At 37.7% G+C, this 22,033-nt stretch overlaps 1 pseudogene; it reads right to left on the bottom strand.

The window, feature by feature from the left end:
- LOC109679540 (deuterosome assembly protein 1-like) overlaps window positions 1-22,033 on the bottom strand; it is a 67,735-nt pseudogene that overhangs the window by 25,861 nt on the left and 19,841 nt on the right.

Below are 22,033 nucleotides of genomic sequence, written 5' to 3'. Positions count from 1 at the left end.
TTAAAGATTTTATTAGCCATGTTCATGTCCTCTCTTAAAGACTTTGTCAGGCCCCACTGTACCCTCTGGTCTGATCAATGCTAAATTCCAAACAGGTGCTCATGTGATTCATCTACATCTTCCTTCCAATTCCAAAATTTTATTTCTCATATCTCCTATTGTATACAAAACATCACTTATTATTGATACTACTTTGACTGGAAGGTGGAGAAAGTACTACCAGGCACTTTCTGGTTGTTGCTTTTTGAGCTGGAGCTCTCTGTAGTCCAGGCTGGCCTTGATCTCACCATTCTCCTGCCTCAGTTGCCTTAGTAGCTGAGATTACAGGCATGTGCCACCATGCCTAGACTATGAAGCACTTTTCATGGAGTAAAAAATTGGCCTAAATAGGTTAAGCAATTTGTTGAAAGCTAATAACTGGCAGAGCTGGTACCAGAACCTAGGGATCTTGGCTTTAAATTCAGAATTTTTTAATACTAATTATTCTGCACTGTTGTGACTAAATACTGTGTTTTGAAAATCACATTATAATAAACTTTAAGCTTACTGTGTCCAGGAAAATGCATCATCTCCTCCCCATAAGCCTGTGGAGCACACATATTTCACTTGTGGCTAAGCTTTCTATGGTTGGAATCTCTGCATCATCTTGAACTGCTGTCCACCCTCTTCCTTCCAAATCCAGTCAGGCAGTATCCATTCACCTCAACCTTTCTTAAATCTCACCTGTGGCCCATTCCTACTACTGAAATCTTGGTTCTGCCTCCTAGCATCTTTCTAGAAACCACTCACAGTTCCTAATTATTGAGATTCAGAGATAAAATACAAATCACTAATCTCAAAAAAAAAATCAGAGTCCTTTGGAGGAAAAAGAAATAGACGATTACTGCACAAGGCATTCAGTGATCAATGTTCACAGTAAGCAGTGGAGTGTGCTTAACCCAGCCTGGGTAGGGGTGTCTGGATAGGGTTTTCAGGGGAGAGACCATCAGACAAATACTGAAGGGTAAATGGAAGCCAGTCAGAAGATGAGTTAGAGACAGGGTCCCAGGCAAAGAATGCAGTGAGGACATGGGGGTGAGAGGACGAGTCAACCTTGGTGAATTCACAGGAGGATGGAGGGCTGCGTCAACTGTGTTAAGAGAAATAAAGCCAGAGAGATTAAGTAGAGGCTATGTGAGGCAGGAGAGTACAGTTTGGCCAAGAGGGGGTAGAAACTGACCAGATAAAATGTCATGAAAGTCCCACCTAGGATATGCCCAAGTCCCCTACATTATGATAAAAGAAGAGTTTGTGTAGAAGGGAAAGTCCCAGAACTAGTATATGTGCCAAGGCTGGGGGACCCTGTCCTCTGATGACCTTCAAGGACACCCCCTCCTTAAAACTTCATACCTTGGACTGTATCTCCTACATGTGATTATAACAGGATTTACTGTGGGTAGGGCCATGTGCAGTCAAAAGTAAGTTATACAACATCCTCCTGTCAATCACACCTGTCAATCACCCTAGGCCTCCTGCCCAGATTTTTCCTGCCTTTTGCCCTTATACCCTATAAATTGTCCTTTGAACAAAGACTGGAGCTTCTGTGCCATCTGGCCAGAGCCCATTGCTCTTTCTTGTTGTGTTTCCTTCTGTCTATACTTTCCTTTTTCTTTCAATAAAACTGTACTACTGCTTGCAGTCTGTGTTTCTGTTCAATGCTTTGTCCTAGACACAGGACCTGAGATCTTCTCCACTAGGGTCATCTGAGAACCCCACTGGTAGCACTTTCACAGAGATTTATATAAATTTACCTCAAGAGCTTATAAGATGAAAAATGAGGAATTTTTCATTTTACATTTAATCATTCAGTGTATACCTCTAAAAGAATAAGGGTTCCCTTTTCTCTCTTCTCTCCTAACATAGCCAGAATACCATTATAATGTCTTTAAGCATTATTGATTGCTTCATATCATCAAACATCAAGGTAGAAATCAAATTTTAAAATGTAATGAACGTTATTTAAGTTTGTTTAATTGAATAGGACCTAAATATGGTCTACCCATTGAGACTGGCTCATGCTATCTTTTTAAAGCCTCCATGTATATGTGTGTACATGTGTGTAGGTGTGTTCTAAGTACTTTACTCACATTGTTTCATGCAAACCCCACAATCTCCTCTCTGTTTTGCAGATTAAAACACTAAAGTGCATAAATTTTCAGTCACATTCCTGGTAAAGGAAATTGGTTTCTGGGACCTGTGACCTTGCCCATTTGTTTTGCGGTATCTTATGGATAGGACCTGGAAGGTGGCTGACACATTAGAACAAGCTGGGTTTCAAGGAAAACATGTAGAGGAGGATGACCTTAACATGGAAAGTATATATATCCAGAGGCAAATCCGGTCCTTCACCAAGCTTATCTGCTTCTATTCTTTTTTTGTTTCTCCCCAAAAGAGCTCAGTTTTATATTTACTTACATGTGTGTATATTCTTTGTGCCACCTCCCCCCAGTGTCCGCTTCCAGGCAGAACCTGTTCTGCCCTCCTCTTTTCCGATTTTGTTGCAGAGAAAACATAAGAGATAATAAGAAAGTTCTTTATAACATTTCTAAAATTTCAAAGTTGGGCACAGTCCTAGAAATTACATGGTCTTGACTACAGCAATCACATTTTCTCAACCCTGCCATTTATCAAATATGGCATGGGGGTAAGGAGACTCAAAGGAAAGAAAACTGGGTGGGCCTAACTTATCTGGCTCCTGAAAGTAGAGGAGGGACTAGGAGGCTGGAACACAAGCATGCCAACCCCGCAATGATGCTGCAGGTCTCCTCTAATTTTTCCTGTCTCCATTCTTTCCTTTTGACTCATCTGATGAAATGATAGCATTGTTCTGTGGTCTGTCCTGGTGTAGATTTTGCTGGCTGCATCCCTGTGGTATAGTTTAATGTGCTCCTCTTAAAAGTGGAGCTTTAACATTTTGTTAAAAAATTAATACACTATTATGAAAAGGACTGAACTATTTCTCTATTTTTGTAATTGGCTATATATTAATATAACATGCTATACTACAAAGCTTGTTTCTAAATTAGATTAATTTACCTGAGCTTCAAATGACTTTTGCCTTCATTAATAATGTGAATTTTATCACAAAAATAGATGACTAAAAATAGCTTTCTACTGAAAAAGAGAAAACGCTGGCAAGATTCATAATACATGGCTCTTGTTGGTTTTATTGCAATGGGATGAAAATGCTCTCCACAAACACTTCCTGGAAGCTATAGCTATTTACATGGAGTCATTTGTAATCTTTTCTGCACTGCACTGCACTGCGCAGTGGTCTCCAAGAGCCTATAAAGAGGTTTGTACCTGTACTCCCTCCCTCCACGCCAACTTGTATAAAATCAGTAGATTCTTTATATTACTCAAGGTTTTATTACTCTACAAAATTTACAAGGATAAGAAGGGTATAACTATATGTGGCTTTAATCAATCCTTTACCATGCATTCATTGGTGACATCAGTATGGTACAGTTTTTTGAAGCTGTATTTTTAAAATCAGTAAAATCAGTTTCATGGAATTATGTGGTATTAAAGTGTTCAATACATAAGGAAAATGACCATTAAATTTTATACTTAACTCATGAAACAACAGCATTGTTCTGTAGTTTTTCCATATTAGTCTCTGACAGTCAGTTCTTTATCGGACAGGATCTGTCTTTGACATCACTGTATTTCCTACAGAAATCAGCAAGATACTTAGCTCTACTAGAGGCTCAATAAATATTGGTGGAATTAATACAAACAAAACTGAATTAATGACCTTATGCAATTATGGAAGAACCTATCCTTAATATTATTGAATTCATCCTCCAAATATTTATTTTCATTTACTGTGTTACAAGCACTGTGTAGAGCACAAGGTAATAATTCCAAGCAGACCCACTTTAAGTTTTAACAACTGTTTAGAGTTTATAGCATTGAATAGTCTGTCTGATCCTCAAGCCTAAAGAGCAGACAGGTAGATGGCAGTTATGATAATTCATGGAAGGAAAGACACTACTAGAAGGAGAAGAGAATAACTTTTTGTAGGAGAGGAGAGAACCACAAGGCCTCTAAGAATAATGCCTAGTCCTCCCTCATCTTGCTTCCTAACTCCTGGCCTAGTCCTTGGCACAGTGTCAAGTGCTCTTTGAGAAACGAGGGTGTGACAAAAAACATTAACAGCCAACACTTACTAAGCACTTCTTCTGAGCTAGGCCCTCTTGAAGCACCTTACCTTATTATCTCATGAATTTCAACTTAAGGCAAGAGCAGACACTCTGGAGACAGATGGCCTAGGTTCAAATCTAACCTCTGCCACTTATTAGCTGCACAATGTTGGGGGAAAATAATTAACATCTCTGCATCTTAATTTCTTCAAGTGTAAAAAGAGAGTAACTTTAGGACCCACATTATGAGGTGGCTGAGGAATAAATGAATTGGGATTTGTTAAATCTTTCAAACAGCTCCTAGCCATGGTAAGTGCAGTGCAGTCAACAGTTATTAAGGGCTCTTCCATTTTCATCATGACCTTATGGTATTGAAGTGGGTATTAATCACCATATCCTAGAAACAGGGATCCTGAGCAATGTGCACAGGCAGCTTCCCCAAGCTTACACATGTGGGCTACCAACCTTCTTGCTATAAGCCATCTCTCTCAAAGCCAGACCTTCCACATTTGATGTGCACTCTTCCAACTGGCAGAATGATAACCCAATGTTTGTGTTCACACAGAACAATGTCAGAATTATGAGCTTGGTAGATTATTGTCTTAGGAGAAAATATGGAAGGAAAAAGAAGGGAGAGCAGAAAGATTTTTTTCCCCACTTCACGCAAAGATTTCAGATCTACCTGGCAGAATGGAGCTCATTATTTTCCATACCTTGTTTAATTCTTTTTCATGATTTGGTTGATCTGGGACTACTGAAAATAGATCTTTCCTTTTCTTTTCTGGTTCTTTAATAGAAGGTGGATAAGATGATTCGAATCTACAAATGAAAAATGAAATAGCAAGCAAAAATTAAGCTTAACTTGATGGTTATGATTATGATGCTAATTTAGAGCATTGTGGAAATTATTATCTATGAAGAAATAAATCATTACTTCATTAGAAACATTTCTAGTTACAGAAATTGTAAACCCTTAATACATTCATATCGCGTAAGCATTCACATCTTTAATTGAGTGAAAGTAGTTTTAATGGGGTAAAAGGTAGCAATTAATATGGAATTTCAATTATATATGAAAACAGGCAGAATACTGGGATTGCATATATATATATTTCAGTGAGTGAAGGGAAAAACTGCCAAATCCCAATGTGGACAGGGGCCAAGAAAATAGTAATTGTGCTAATGCAGACATATAAAGAAAGTACAATCTTTCATATAGGAAAAGTATGTTGAATTATTTTAATAATGCAAAAAAGAGACTGATTCCTATAATAAATAGCTTGGGAACCCATTCTTTTAAAAAAAGAAACACATCCAACTTGATAATGCACTGTTGAAGTAACTATGTCATGAGAAGTCCAAGGGGGAACAGCTACTACAATAAAATGCTCAAAAATGATTACATCTCACAGTCCACCCAGAGAGAGCGCAAATGCAAGTTATTCTTTGGCCACTCATTTATTAAACAGCATTGCAACTGTTTAATAAATGAGTGGTCAAGAAGCATAAACTAGTATAAAAAAGGTAATTTCCACAGGAAGTTTTAGTAGTATATGTAGGCAATATTTGCTTCCCTATAAGGCAAATCAATAAAATAAAAATCATTAAAATACAAAGATAAAGATAACCAGTTGGGGAAAGAAGCATTCTTTTTTATCAGAAGTTAGGCTTCTTTATTATTGTGGCATCTGGTGTTGAGTATATAATCACTTGTAATTGAGTACAATTTTTGATTTCCAAAGAATTTTTTAAAAGGTTATAAATCCTGAAAACATACATTGCACAAATAAAACAACAAACTAAAATATGAGTAATGATAGAGAAATAACTAATTTAAAGATCAAAAATAAAGAATCTCTAAAGATAAACTGATAATGGTATTTCTGAGGTACAGCAGTCTAGGCTAGTTTGCTTTTCTCCTATTTTCACATACACAACATACATGTGTACGTATGTTAAGGTTAGACAAGAAAACATATCAGAGTATAATGTAAATGTTATATTGCTATCATCCAGGAAACCCCATTGTTAGCACTTAATGCGTATTATTTTTCCCCTTTGTTTATGTGTGAAAATAGTACACATTCCCCTATAGTTTTTCAGTTTCCCTTTATCTCCTACTTAGTAGGAGTATTTTCCATTTTAGCCAATATTCTAAACCATCATTTCAGAATTAGTTTCAAATTTTTATTATTTCCTATGATTTGGAAAAAAATGAAAAATGAAGTTCCCTATTTTTCAATTCTTCCTAAGCAATTTCAGAGAGAACAATGCAGAGTTGAAGGTTGAAAGCCTCCTCATAAATTTTCAACATTCAGTGAATGAAGGGAAAAAACTGCAAATCCCAATGTGGACGAGGGCTAAGAAAACAGTAATCATGCTAATACGGATATATAAAGAAAGTACAATCTTTCATATAGGAAAAGTATGTTGGAATTATTTTAATAATGCAAAACATAGAAGATCAAACTGCTTCTATAACTGAGAAAATACTAACAAAATTCAACGTTATGGAGAAAGGTTCTGAAACTTTACCACATTACAATGCTCTGGAATCACCACCGCACCACTCTCTAAAACTGCTGTTGCATCTGCTCTCAGCAGTCTGGACTGCTTCACCCTCCATGACCACGAAGAAGCACAGTCCAAATACAAGAAATTAGAGCAACAAAGCACATGCAATAGCATTCACACAAGAACAAACTAAAAGGATCTGAAACCAGAAGGGGAAAAGTTGGGGGGTGAGAAGTATAAAATCCAACAGAGGCTGGAAGTTAAAACATATTCCGTTTCAACCCATCTCAGAATATTAGGACTGAGAGATATCCTCCAAATGTGGAAGATGCAGTATGGAGACCAAAATAAAGAAATTAAATACATGGTGGCAAATAGGCAGAGTAAAGAGTTTATATTAGCCAAGTATGTGATATTCTAAAGAAGTTCTAAGAAAATTTCTCACTCAGTGTGTCAGATATATCTGTAAATCAGAACATGATATAACTTTCTATGTAAGGAAAGATTGAATTGATTTTGAAGATAAAATAACCACTAATTTGAATTTAATTATAGAGGGATCCAAAATGGTGGCTAAGGTAGGGGAATCAGAACTCCTAAGCTCTGTGATACCAGAAACCTCCTTGAGACACTGGAAATATACTTGGGTAATGCTGATTGCTCCTAGCCAAAACAATAATCACCATCACATTAGGTGCAGATAAAATTCAAAGACTGACCCTTAAATCAGCCTTTAATTGCACCTAACAGCTGTGAATATCCTGCCTAGCATAGCCAGAAAGTTGTGTCTGGCCTCTGACCCAGGGGAAAAAAGCCCCTGGCCGCTTCTCTTTTTTTTTTTTTTTTCCTTCTCCCAACAAGCAGAGGACAAAGCATCAATCAGAATCAAACTCTGTGACATCCTAGACCCCTAGCTTGTGGAGAGCCTCCCTATGCGACGCCACCATTTCTCTCTGCCAGCTAACTCCAAAGCTGCCTGCGTGAAGTGGCAGAACACAGGTGAGCATCATGCACCACGTGTAACTCCCCTACCCACTGCCATCCCTGGGGATTTTATGCAGCACAGCCCCTGGGCAGACTGAATGCTCCCTTCCCCCAGAAAAACTGATAAACATAAACAATGAACTGTAATCTAACACTGACAACAGAGGTGGGAGTGGAATGCTGAACATGACCTAGAGAATGGGGGTGGGGCAAGAAGCCAAACTCTCAGTGACATGCACATAAAGCAGCAAAGCTTGAGAGTGGGGGTGAGGCGACAAGCCAACTTCCCAGAGGAGCTGCTGGCACTCAGCAGAGATCAGGGAAAGCGCAAAGGCTGAGAGCGGGGGTGGGACAACAGGCCATCCTCCCAAAGCAGGGCAGGAGGTGGATCCTGGAGCTGATCTCTGGGACAGAGGGCACCATTCAAAAGTGAATTGCCTCACCTTGCTAGGGGAGGAGCTGACCAAACAGAGCTGCAGCTGAAGGGCAACCCAGCTGTCACCTGGTGAAAACAACAGCTTTGACCACCCTGCATGAACTGCACACCTCACCTCACCTCACAATTCCAACTAATCTTGTGGACAGAAGGACCAAATACCACTCATAAGCCAGTCACCTGGTAAGACCACATCAGAGCTTCTGGCTGTATACCAATAACAGGATTGGACACCTAAGGAATAACTCCAGAACTTTTACCCATAGATTGAACTTTTTGTGGTTCCTGAACCTCATGTTTTTTATTGTTTTTCTACTTTTTTCTTTTTTTACTCTGTATTATTAACTTTATCCTCACTAATCTCTTATCCCTATTCTTACCCTCTTCACTTTCCATCCTTCTCCCATACTACAATCCATTGTTCTCCCTCCCAACTACTCTTTCTGCCCCTTCTCATCCACTCTTTTCCATGTCTTCACCTCCTCATCCTTTCCTCCCCCAAACTGTCACCACACTACCTTCCCTCCTATACACTCACCACCTGCTGCCTGGCCTACTGTACCAGCTGTACACAACCCCAGCCCCTGCAATCCCTGACACAAACACCCTCCACTGCAACAGAAATACACCAAACACACATAAGGACCACAAAACCCAGCAGCCTCCACACCTCTTCCCCCACCTACCCACCCTTTATCCCCTGCCCCCCTTTTTAGTGCCACCTTTACCAATTCCCCAAATCTATAACTAGTCTAATAACCATTACCCCCCCCCAAATCCGAATGTTTATAGATACTATCATCAATGGGTTTTCTACATAATAGGTAAACAACTGGTCTGGCAATGAACCTGTGAATTTGTTATTGCTAAATTACACCTCCAGCCCAGGGAAAGAAAGAGCACATCAAACTAGCTATCAACCAAGTTAGTCACAACACAAAAAATTAAATCAGGGAAAGAAATCAGGCAATCAAATCCACCAACTAACCCATCAAGAACATAGTTGCACAGCACCAACTGGAGCGATGGAAAGAAGACGAAGGGATGGAAACCACTCTTCTTAAAAAAATAATTCAATAGAGGATTCAGTGGGAAATAAAGAAAATGTTCTTGACCTCAACAAAACAATGATAAATGTCACGAAGGAGCCCAGTGACATTCATGTAAAACACCTCAAAGAGGAACTCTTGGAAGAAATCTCTGAGAAATTCATGGAGAAGCTACTAGACATGGTTAACCAGAATGAATGAGATGCACTCAACAAATTTCAAGATACCAAAAATAAAGAACACGAGAAGACACAGAAACACAGGAACTCAGAGAGGACTTCAACAAACTCTAAAGTGAAACAAAGGACACTAGAAAAAGAGAGATACATAAATTAAAGAGGACAACACAAATTATAAAAGAGGAGTTGAACAAAGATATAAAAAAACCTCAGAAGAAAGAATTAAACAGAAATCCTGGAAATAAAAAGTCCCTTTAGTCATACAAAAAACACAGTGGAAGGCTACTCCAGCAGACTAGAACAAGTGGAAAACAGAATCTCAGAGCGTGAGGATAAAATAGAAATTTAAAGAAAAAACAAAAAAATATAGTCAAACAACTCAAGATCTGTGAAAGGAATATGCAAAAACTCAGCAATGTCATCAAAAGATTAAACTTGAGAATTATGGGCATTGGAGAAGAAGAAGTGCAAGCCAAAGGGATACATAGCATATTCAATAAAATAGTAACAGAAAATTTCCCAAATCTTGAGAAAGTTTTGCCCATTCAGGTACAGGAAACCTCCAGGTTTCCTGTACCTGAACAGACTTGACCAAAACAGAACTTCTCCATGACATATTATCATTAAAACAACAAGCACAAAGAATAGAGAAAGAATACTGAGGGCTGTAAGACAGAAAAAACAAATAATATATAAAAGTAAACCCATCAAAATAACAGCAGATTTCTCAATGGAAACCTTAAAAGCAAGAAGAGCATGGAGTGAGGTATTTCAGGCACTGAATGAAAATCACTTCAGCCCTAGGATACTCTACCCAGCAAAACTATCATTCAAAATTGATAGCGCAATAAAAATCTTCCACAATAAACAGAAACTAAAACAATGTATGACCACCAAGCCACTATAGAAGATTCTACAAGAAATTCTGCACACAGAAGATGAAATCAAACAAAACCACGAGAGGATGGGAAGCATCAAACCACAGGAGAAGAAAAGACAAGGAATCAGAGAATAGCATTAATTCTACTGCACATAATCAAATCCTTACACATCAAAAACAACTAAATGGCAGGAATCACTACATACCTATCAATATTCACACTGAATGTCAACAAATTCAACTCCCCCATCAAAAGACACCATTTGGCAAACTGGATTAAAAAGGAAGATCTGACAATCTGTTGTTTACAAGAGACACACCTCATTGGCAGAAACAAGCACTGGCTTAGGGTGAAAGGCTGGAAGAAGATTTACCAAACCAATGGCCCCTGAAAACTGGCAGGAGTAGCAATACTTATATCAGACCAAGTAGACTTCAAACTTACATTGATCAAGCAAGATAAAGGATACACCATACTAATAAAAGGGGAAATACATGAAAAGGAAATAACAATTATTAACCTATATGCACCCAATGTCAGTGCACCCAATTTCATCAAACATACACTAAAGGACTTAAAATTACATATAGACTCCAACACAGTGGTAATGGGAGACTTTAATATTCCTCTATCACCAATAGGTTGGTCATCCAAACAAAAACATCCAACAAAGAAATCCTAGAACTAAATGATACCATAAATCAAATGGACCTAACTGATGTCTACAGAATGTTTCATCCAACAACAGCACAATATATATTCTTCTCAGCAGCCCATGGAACTTTCTCCAAAATAGATAATATCTTAGGGCACAAACCAAGCCTCGGTAGAGCAGGGGATCAGGAACCAAGGTAAAGATCAGCTAGAGTTAAATCAACATGGGTCGTAACACATGGGTACATGAAAGCAATAGTAGGAATCTTTCTGTACAGCTATCCTTAACTCAACTAGCAAAAACGCTTTGTCTTTCTTATTATGCATATGTCCTTTCTTCAACAAAATCAGTGATAAGGGCAGAATGGGACCTGCCTGAAACTGAGGAGGGGAGGAGGGCACGAGTAGGGGAGGAGGGCAAGGTGGAGAAATGACCCAAACAATGTATGCACATGTAAATAAATAAACAACAACAACAAAAAGAAAATAGAAATAACTCCTTGCATTCTACCTGATCACAATGCATTAAAACTAGAACACAGTAACGAAAACAACAGCATGAAACATGCAAATAATTGGAGGCTGAATAACACATTTCTCAATGATCAGTTGGTTTTAGTACAAATAAGAGAGGAAATCAAAAGGTTCCCGGAAGCTAATGAAAATGAAAACACAACCTACCAGAATCTATAAGAGCAAAGGCAGTCCTAAGAGGAAAGTTTATAGCCATGAGTACATATATTAAAAGGACAGAAAGATCTCAAATAAATGACCTAATAATGTTATATCTCAAACTCATAGAAAAACAAGAACAAGCAAAACCCAAAACAAGCAGAAGGAGAGAAATAACAAAAATAAGGTCCAAAATTAATTAAACAGACACCAAAAAAAGCATAGAAAGAACCAATGAAACAATGAGCTGGTTCTTTGAAAAAAAAAATAAGCCCCTGGAAAATCTGACTAAAATGAGGGAACAGACCCAAATCAGTAAAATCAGAAATGCAAAAGGGGAGATAACAACAAACACCACAGAAATCCAGGGAATTATCAGAGACTACATTGAGATCCTATATTCCAATAAATTTGAAAATCTTGAAGAAATGGACAAATTTCTAGATATTTATGACCATCCAAAATTGAACCAAGATGATATTAACCACCTAAACAGATCTATAACTTGAAATTGAAGCACCAATAAAGAGTCTCCAAAAAAAGAAAACTCCAGGACCTGACAGACTCTCAGCTGAATTCTACCAGACCTTCAAAGAAGAACTAATACCAACATTCCTTAAACTGTTCCATGAAATAGAAAGGGAAGAAACATTGCCTAACTCATTATATGAAGCCAGTATTACACTCATCCCAAAACTGGACAAGGACACATCCAAAAAGGAGAACTACAGGCCAATCTCCTAAATGAACACTGATGCAAAAATCCTCAATAAAATAATGGCAAACCGAATCCAAAACATGTCTGAAAGATCATTCACCATAACCAAGTCAGCTTCATCCCAGGGATGCAGGGATGGTTCAACATATGCAAATCAATAAATGTAATATGGCACATTAACAGAAGCAAAAACAAAACCACTGTGATCATCTCAATAGATGCAGAAAAAGCCTTTGATAAGATTCAACACCACTTCATGATAAAAGCTCTAAGAAAACTAGGAATAGAAGGAATGTACCTCAACATTATAAAGGCTATATATGACAAACCTATAGTCAACATCATACTTAATAGGAAAAAAAATTTCCCCTACAGTCAGGAATGAGACAAGGATGCCCACTCTCCCCACTCCTATTCAACATAGTCCTGGAATTCCTAGCCAGAATAATAAAGCAAGAAGAAAAAGAAGTAAAAGGAATACAAATAAGTAAAGAAATAGTCAAAATATCCATATTTGCAGATGACATGATCTTATACCTCAAAGACCCAAAAATCTCCACCCAAAAACTTCTAGATATCATAATCAGCTTCAGCAATGTAGCAGGATACAAAATCAACTTATAAAAATCAGTAGCCATTCTACACATCAACAATGAACAAACTGAGAAAGAACATAGGAAAACAATTCCATTTATAATAGCCTCAAAAAAATCAAATTAAGTTTAGGAGTAAACTTAAGGACGTAAATGACCTCTACAAGGAGAACTACAAATCACTGAAGAAAGAGATCAAGGAAGACTACTGAAGATGGAAAGATCTCCCATGCTCATGGATAGCAGAATCAACATAATAAAAATGGCTATACTACCAAAAGTAATCTATATATTCAATGCAATTCCCATCAAAATCTCAATGATATTCATCACAGAGATTGAAAAATCTATGCTAAAGTTCATTTGGAAACACAAGAGACCGCAAATAGCCAAGGCAATACTCAGCACAAAGAGCAATGCGGGAGGTATCACAATACTTGACTTCAAACTATACTACAGAGCCATAGCAATAAAAACATCATGCAGAGAAAGGATGGACAAATGGGACTACATGAAATTAAAAATCTTTTGCACAAGAGATATGGTCTCTAAATTGAAAAGACCACCCACAGAATGGGAGAAAATATTTGCTAGCTATATATCAGACAAAGAACTCATAACCAGAACATACAGGGAGCTCAAAAAACTAAACTCCCTAAAAATCAATGAACCAATAAAGAAGTGGGAGAATGAACTAATCAGAACTTTTTCAAAGGAGGAAATCCAAATGGCAAAAAACACATGAAAAAATGCTCACCATCCCTGGCCATAAAGGAAATGCAAATCAAAACCACACTAGGATTCTACCTCACTCCTGTTAGAATAGCTATTATCAAAAACATCAGCAACAACAGGTGCTGGCGAGGATGTGGGGAAAAAGGAACCCTTATACACCTGCTGGTGGGAATGTAAGCTACTACAACCACTTTGGAAAGCAATATGGAGGCTTCTTAAAAAACCAAGCATAGGTCTGCCATATGATCCAGCAATACCACTCCTAGGGATACACCTGAAGGAATGAGACTCAGGTTATTACAAAAGCACTTGCACACCCATGTTTATTGCAGCACTATTTACAATAACCAAGTTATGGAAACAGCCAAGATGCCCCACTACTGATGAATGGATGAAGAAAATGTGGTATTTGCAAACAATGGAATTTTACTCAGCCACAAAGAAGAATGAAATTTTGTCATTCGCAAGTAAGTGGATGGAACTAGAGAACATCTTTTTTTTTTTTTTTTCATTTTTCTTTTATTATTCATATGTGCATACAAGGCTTGGTTTATTTCTCCCCCCTGCCCCCACCCCCTCCCTTACCACCCACTCCACCCCCTCCCGCTCCCCCCCTCAATACCCAGCAGAAACTATTTTGCCCTTATCTCTAATTTTGTTGTAGAGAGAGTATAAGCAATAATAGGAAGGAACAAGGATTAAGAAAATGTGGTATCTATACACAATGGAATTTTATGCAGCCATGAAGAAGAACGAAATGTTATCATTCGCTGGTAAATGGATGGAATTGGAGAACATCATTCTGAGTGAGGTTAGCCTGGCTCAAAAGAGAACATCATCTTAAGCGAAGTTAGTCAGGCTCAGAAGGCCAAAAAGCGCATGTTCTCCCTCATATGTAGATTATAGACCCAAAACAAATGCAGTAATATTATTGGACATGAGTCACACATTAAGGGGCGAATGCACACAGGAGAAATAAGGACAAGAAAGGAAACTTAAAACTTGAATGAGGTTGATGTGCCCCCTGTTAAGGAACAAATATAGTAATCTTAAACTGCAGAGGCCACTATGGGGAGGGGAATAGGAAGTAGTGAAGATGTCTGGCAGAGATGAACCAATGTGGGTTGCAATACACAGGTGCATGGAAGCAATGCTAGGAATCTCTCTGTATAGCTATCTTTATCTCAAGCTAGCAAAAATGCCATGTCTTTCTTATTATCTCTTATGCTTTCTCTTCAACAAAACTGGAGAACAAGATGGTGGAATAGGTTCTTCCCAGAAGTGGGGGTGTGGAGAGACGACACAAACAATGTATACACATGTAAGTAAATGTAAAAATGGTAAAATAAAGAGGTAGTATAAAAACTAAAAAAAAAAAAAAAAATGTCACTACTGGAAGATATCCTTAAGTCAAACACTGGTATCTAAGGTCTAATAGAAGAGGAACAATTATTCCCTTACCTGATTAGCACACAATGTACACATGATGAAATGTACTGTATTCCACAAACACATGTCACAATTACTTTGTGACAATTAAAATAATTAATAAAGTAAAAATAATTGCACATATGAAAATTTAATTTTAATATTTAACATCCACTAGTTAGCAACATGGTAATTAAAAAATGAGCTTATTCTAGTTTCAATTATAAAACTCTTAAAAGCATACAAATGCAACATTTTGCATTGTTGTCATTAGGCTGTCAAACTCAATAACTGTACCTTTTCTTATTTTCTTGGGCATTCTGGCACTCTCCTATTTTCCATAATTCTCTGTGTAACTGCAATCGCTCCATTTCTATAATTCTCAAGAGATCATCACGTGACTGTAACTCATTTTTCACCTCTGAGAGTCCAGCTTCCATGGCCTGCATAAAACATTGAAAATTTCTAATGCTCATTTTTATATCATCATGTGCAATACCTTTAAAATATTTAACATGTATAAACTAGCCTACTTAAAACAACAATAGTTAGTCCTTTGCTTGCTCTGTCTTACAGAATTCCATTCCACCACTCATTTATACAACAAGTATTTATGGCGCTCTTGTTATGTGTTCTGGGGATGCAGACACAGAACTGTCCTCAGTGAGCTTATATGTAGGGAGAAAGACAACAAGTAATCAAATCATAACATAAACATGTCACATTGCACATAAAATTGAAAGAATGAAACATAAAAGTTCAAATAAAATGCAATCCATCCAATTTGAATCAACACAAGTACTTTCAGGTTAAGAAAGATAATAATCCAATGGCAAAAGCCATTAACTTAATGGCAAAGTTGGCAAACAAATTGAATTATTATCCAAGACTTCCCTCTTGTACAAGGGCAGCCATACTTCAGTCAGTAACTACAAATACCAGCAGTCCTGTGGGCCAATGTTTAGTACTGCTAAGAGGAGATGCTTGAGAAAGTCCAGTAGCTATTGGAAAAGATTTGGTTAGGAGAGAACGGGTTAACAGCAGTGGTGTCACATTTCTGAGAAAGTGGGTAGGATGAGCCCCAAAGCACAAGTGTAAGAACTGCATAAAGCAAAAGAGAATCCATCCTCTTTTGCAACAGGAAAGAAGGAAAATGGACTACAGGTTAAGTTTATGCATTTGGAATATGAGGAGATTAAAAGACTGGCTATCTATTAGATTTCTATTTGTGTGAAGAATAAGATAACATCATTTGATAACTGCAGAAGGAAGGTGGAGGTTAGAAATGGGAGTAGTTTTGAGAGTAAAGGAGATTTGAAATGGTTTACAATCAGAATGGAACAGTTAGACAAGTGGAAGTAAAATTTGCTGAACAATACTGAATATGCATTTCAGGTTCATGACCACAGCCTGCTGAGTTATTTTTTTCCTGCAGTGCTGGGACTCTACCCAGGGCCTTGTACATGCTAGGCAGGCACCACTGGGCTTACATCCCCAGCTCTGCTGAGTGATTTTCTGCAGCAGTCTTTGGCTGTTCTCTAAGATAACAGAAATGGTATCATACCAATACATATACTGTGACTGGCTTCCTTTACCTAGCATGTTTTTAAGGTTCATCTATGTTGTAGCACACATCAGTTTAAGGCTGAGTAATATTCCATTACATAGATATAGCACATTTTATCTATTGATCTGCTAATGGACACTTGTGTTGTTTCCACTTGGGGTTATTATGGATAATGCTGCTATAAAATTAATTTATAAGATTTTATGTAGAAGCATTTCTTCTAACTTGTTAATTCTTATCCAAAACTTCATAAAGCATACAAGAATAGTGAATGATGTAAACAGCTTAGGAAATAATGGGTTCTCAGATAATTTTTTAAAACGAAACCCTAAAAATATGCTGTTTTCCAAGAGCCATAGATGCCTGGGTTCAGTGAAGAGTCTAGTGACAATTCTTTCTCCCTAGAAGTTCCCGGATGACTTGGAAATAAGCACAGGAAGACTTGTTTAATAAGTAGTTTCTTTTTTGAGCTGAGTTAAAATTTCAAGTGTAAAAAAGGTATGAAGCAATAGATTATGCATTTAACTTCATGTGTCACAACCAGGGCTCCTGCTATGCAAGCTTGCTACTGTGGAACATGACCATCGGTGAGGGGGCTGTGTGTCCAGCTGTGGGCCTGCCTTTACTTGGGGAAGGGAGGTGCTAGAATTCCAGGCCAATGAAATGTAGCATTACCACAGGCTAGAGGTGGCTGAAACTCTGCAGTGATGATGACAGAGTCTCTGTGCTTACTGTTACCAGAAAATAATATCCATCCATGTTATTTTAAAAAGCTGTTTAGTGACTTAGCTGTATAGGCATAATAATATATGTTAATAATAGTGATTTGACAGATGAATGAATATGCAAAGATATTAATTGCAATTGACATCTTTATGTAAATTGGCTGAAAAAGTAGAGGAAAATTTTGAAGGATTTGTTGATACTGATAAATTTAGAATTGCTTTTTAGACTTTGAGTTCAAATAATAAGACTGAGTTAACATAAGAATTGATGGGTTTTTAAACTGAGACAGTTTTGGAGTCTGCATGGCTTCCCATGGAAGTCTGTTAATTGTCAGCGTGTCACGTGTCAGGAACGGGACTCTTTGTTGGGACAATTTCAAGTTTGTCTGGAACAACGTAAGTATGTCAATCCATTTTCAACAGCAATATTCTATGAAATATACACATAAATCAGGAATTTCCAATGAATACTTAGCATCAACACTTAGATATGTTGTACATGTACAGTGTACCCCAGTTTCTGAAGACCTAGTACAAAATGAAAAGTAGCTCATTAATAATTTTATATATTGATTACAGTTGAAATAATATTTTTGATATAGATTGGATTGAATATAATAAATTCTCTACTTCTTTTAATGTGGCTATTAGAAAAAATTAAATTGTATTTGTAGCTCAAATTATATTTTTCTTAATGAAACATCAACAAACAAACACACAAGAAAAGGTTAACTCTTCTGGCATAGATACTTGGGAAAAATGCAGAATAATTTATTTTTGTCATTAACCTCTAATGGGAAATACTGCACATTTAAATCCGTGAGTGAAGTGTACCATAGTAAATAAATATATGCAATGGAACGAATATGTTTACTGGCACATTTCAAGGTTGTACAAAGACAAATGAGAAAAGGGGACTTATGTAAAAGTTCAAATGCATCTGGCGTTACAATGTGCGACAAACCAAAGAGAATTTTATACACAATACGTGTATAAAATACAATTCAAACCGAAATCATCTTCTTTCTGCATTTATGTGCAAGAAGTAGAATATTCTGTCGTATGACCATTTAGCAAAAAAGAGAAGATAAAATTCATTCCAAATACATATTCTGGTTAAGTATTATTTACTTCTAATTATCCCCATTTGGCAAAATATAAATTTTGTAAAACAAGTTTAATGTCCATGTGTTTAGTTAAAAGTGTGCCTACTGATCTGAAAGGACCAATGGTTTTAAATCTTCAAATTAACAAATATAAATAATTGACATCTTCTCACCCAGTTTTTAACTCTAAAGCAAAAGGATGAAATGTAAGTAAAATTTGGAAATAAAACAAGGAAAAGACTAATTGAAAGCATTATTTTCAGCACTTCGCCCAAGTACATCAAAGATACTTAGTATTTTCCCTGAAAGTAGAAATCTTAATTTTTTTTTATGTTACTGAGGTTTGAACTCAAGACCTTGTGCTTGTCAGGTACGAGCTCTACCACTTGAGCCATGCCCCAAGCCCTTTTTGCTTTTTAATAGGCATTTATGCCCAGGTCTCCTATTTATGCTTCCTGTATAGTTGGGACGACAGGCTCACCCCCCACCCAGCTTCTTTTATTGATTGAGATGGGTTGCATGAACTTTTTGCTGGGGCTGGTCTTGAACCACAATCCTCCCAGTCTCCACCTCCTGAGTAGCTGGGATTGCAGGTGTGAGCCACTGTGCCTAGCTGATTTTTTTTAACAAATTACTTTTCATTAAGGCAAAAGACAATTTTTTTTTTTGCAAAGCATGGTCCGGAATAATTTGGTCTGTTCTTAACACATGTGATTCTTCTGAAAAATATAAAATGGAAAATTTTTGTTTAGTGTCCCTAGATCCAAGGATAACTTATTTTAAAATAAATGTAAGTTTCTAAAACATAATTTTGGCAAACCTCACAGAAATTAATGTAAAAATTAGTCATATTAAGATTTATCATTAACTATGGAAAAGATCACAAAGAAGAGCTAGAGAATGACTGATAAAGAATGCAAGAAAAATAACATATTCAAAATTTAAAGAAGGGTTTGCACCCTTCTTTAACAAGGGGCGTTCCTTGTTGTGGGGCTGTCTTGTGCACTGTAGCATCCCCATTGATGCTAGCAGCCCCTTCCCCTTGTTGTAACGACCAGAAATACATCCAGGCATGCCCAAATGTCACCTGAAGGGCAAAATCACCCCAGTAGAGAGCAAGTGAGTTAAAGAAAAGTTGTAATCATTAGGCAAATGATACTGTTGTTTTCTAACCTTTAGTATAAACACCAGTGGAAATATTTCATAATTATATTGACTTCCATGAATAGTTGGGTTTAATTTTGTTAGCATATATGTAGGAACATTAATAAACTATTTAGCACATTAAAATATGCATGACTAAGGAAAACTAAAAGTGAGCAGTGTGGACTTTCCTTAGCCTAGGACACCCCAGAGCTTTTTCAGGAGGGCATAAAAGCCCAGAATATTTGCAGAAATCTTGGCGGACTTGGGTCAGGAAACGAAGTGAAGGGCAGGGTGACCTTGTCTGGCAGCTGGTTCCTGATGTTGTCTAGGTTCTGGTTATACCTTCGGAACCCCCACACCAGCTTGCCAATAGGAGTGTCAGTATATGAAGCCTGAGAGTACAGCTGAAGGCATCGATGAGAGAGAAGGTACAAATGGTGACACTAGGGCTGTTAATTATTAGTGTTTCTCAGTGTGCACCCTTCCTGCACTTCAAACACTTTTTCTTTGAACAGAATTCTCCATCCTACTTCCTGGAAAAGTGTAAATGATAAAGTTCTGAGAAGTAGTGTAGGGTTTGTCAAGGAAAGCATTTCAGACAAAGTCAGTCATGTTGCCAAGAAGGGAAAATGAGGCTCTTTTTTCCCTAGATTATGGTTGTAAGAGTAGCCATTTCTATTTCACAAGTGAGCCTATGCCTATGACAAAGAAATACAGGCCAACACAGAATGCATCTTAGGGAACAGAGTCAGAAGATGTCAAGAAGGGACAAAGCGGAACACTCTTCAGTCTGTGCAGGACGGACTGAAGCCCAGGGAAGAATACTTGAGAAGCACCTGGAAGAGCCACCACATTCAGTGCATGTGACCCTGGCACAGTCTTCAGAAGAAAGGCAGTGGCAGATGAAGTTAAAGTTTTCTTTAAGCAATACTGCCCTCAGGATGGGAGAAAACCTCTGCCAAGCTACTCATTGAATAATAGACGAACAACCAGAATCTACAGGAAACTCAAAAAACTCAGCCCCCAAAGGATCAACACCCCAGTGAAGAAATGGACACATGAATTAAACAGGGAATTCTCAAAGGAAGAGGTGCAAATGGCCAGTAAATACATGAAGAAGTGTTCAACTTCCCTGGTTATAAAAGAGATGCAAATCAAAACAACACTTAGATTTCATCCCACCCCAGTTAGAATGGCCAGAATCAAGGGTAATAACAACAACAAATGCTGGCGAGGATGTGGAAAAACAGAAACCCTTATACACTGCCAGTGGGAATGCAAATTAGTACAACCACTATGGAAAACAGTATGGAGAGTCCTCAAAAAACTAGATAGAACTGTCATATGATCCAGTGGTACCACTCCTGGGCATCTACCCAAAAGAATGTAAAACAGGATACAGTAGAGACACCTGTACACTGATGTTCATCACAGCCCTATTCACAATAGCCAACCATTGGAAACAACCCAGATACCCTACAACTGATGAATGGATCATAAAATTGTGGTACATATACACAATGGAGTATTACTCAGCCATAAGGAAGAGTGACAACATGTGGTTTGAAGTACATGGATGCAATTGGAGGATATCATGTTAAGTGAAGTAAGCCAGGCTCAGAAGGATTAAGGCCATATGTTTTCTCTCATACATGGAGGATAGATCCACAAAAGATAAACATATATACAAAATCAAGCATGATCATATACAAACTCATATGTAGAACATATTTGTAACAATGGAACTACTCTATGGCACTCAGGGAAGAAGGGAAAGGAAAACAGAATGATAGAGTGTCAACAATATCGTAAAATGTAACATCTGTGAAGGCAGAGGATATAAGGATGTATATTGAAAGATGCTGAAAAATGGGGGGTGGGGGCGTGGGAGGTAAAGGGGAAAGGGAGAGTAACGGAAGAGGTTGAACAGACCAAAGTAAAGTATATTCACAGTGTATTCACAGTAAAGTATGTTCACCCCTTGAACATTCACTTAGAAGTTGGTAATAGAAGACAGAACTGTAAAATAGGTGTAATGTATGGGTTCTTGTGAGGAGGGGGAGGGTGAATGGAGGAGATGAAGGTGAGGGTATATGGTCGATGAACTTGTTTTATATATATATATATATAAAATAGAATAAAAGAAACCTCTTGCAATAGTTTTAAGTGGAGTTAGGAGGGGGTTGAGGGGGAGAGACGGTGGGGGTGATTTAACCAATGCATGATATAAGCCTATTTGAAACTGTCACAATGAATCACCCTGTACAATGAATATATTCTAATTAGAAAAATTTTTTTCTCTAAACAGAAGGCAGGACCCGTTGTCCCATTCCCAGGGAGGTGAATGAGAAGCAGCCACGGAGAGGGTGAGACCTCCATAGGAAGCAGCAGTCACACAAGCACAGCTGAAGCAAGACAGCATGGGCTGACTGCAAACTGACCACAGAAGACCCTGGGTAACC

The sequence above is a fragment of the Castor canadensis genome, chromosome 1, assembly GCF_047511655.1.
Source record: "Castor canadensis chromosome 1, mCasCan1.hap1v2, whole genome shotgun sequence".
NCBI classification, from domain to species: Eukaryota; Metazoa; Chordata; class Mammalia; order Rodentia; family Castoridae; genus Castor; species Castor canadensis.
Note: the sequence above shows the minus strand (reverse complement) of the source record. Positions and strands in the feature narration are given on the sequence as shown.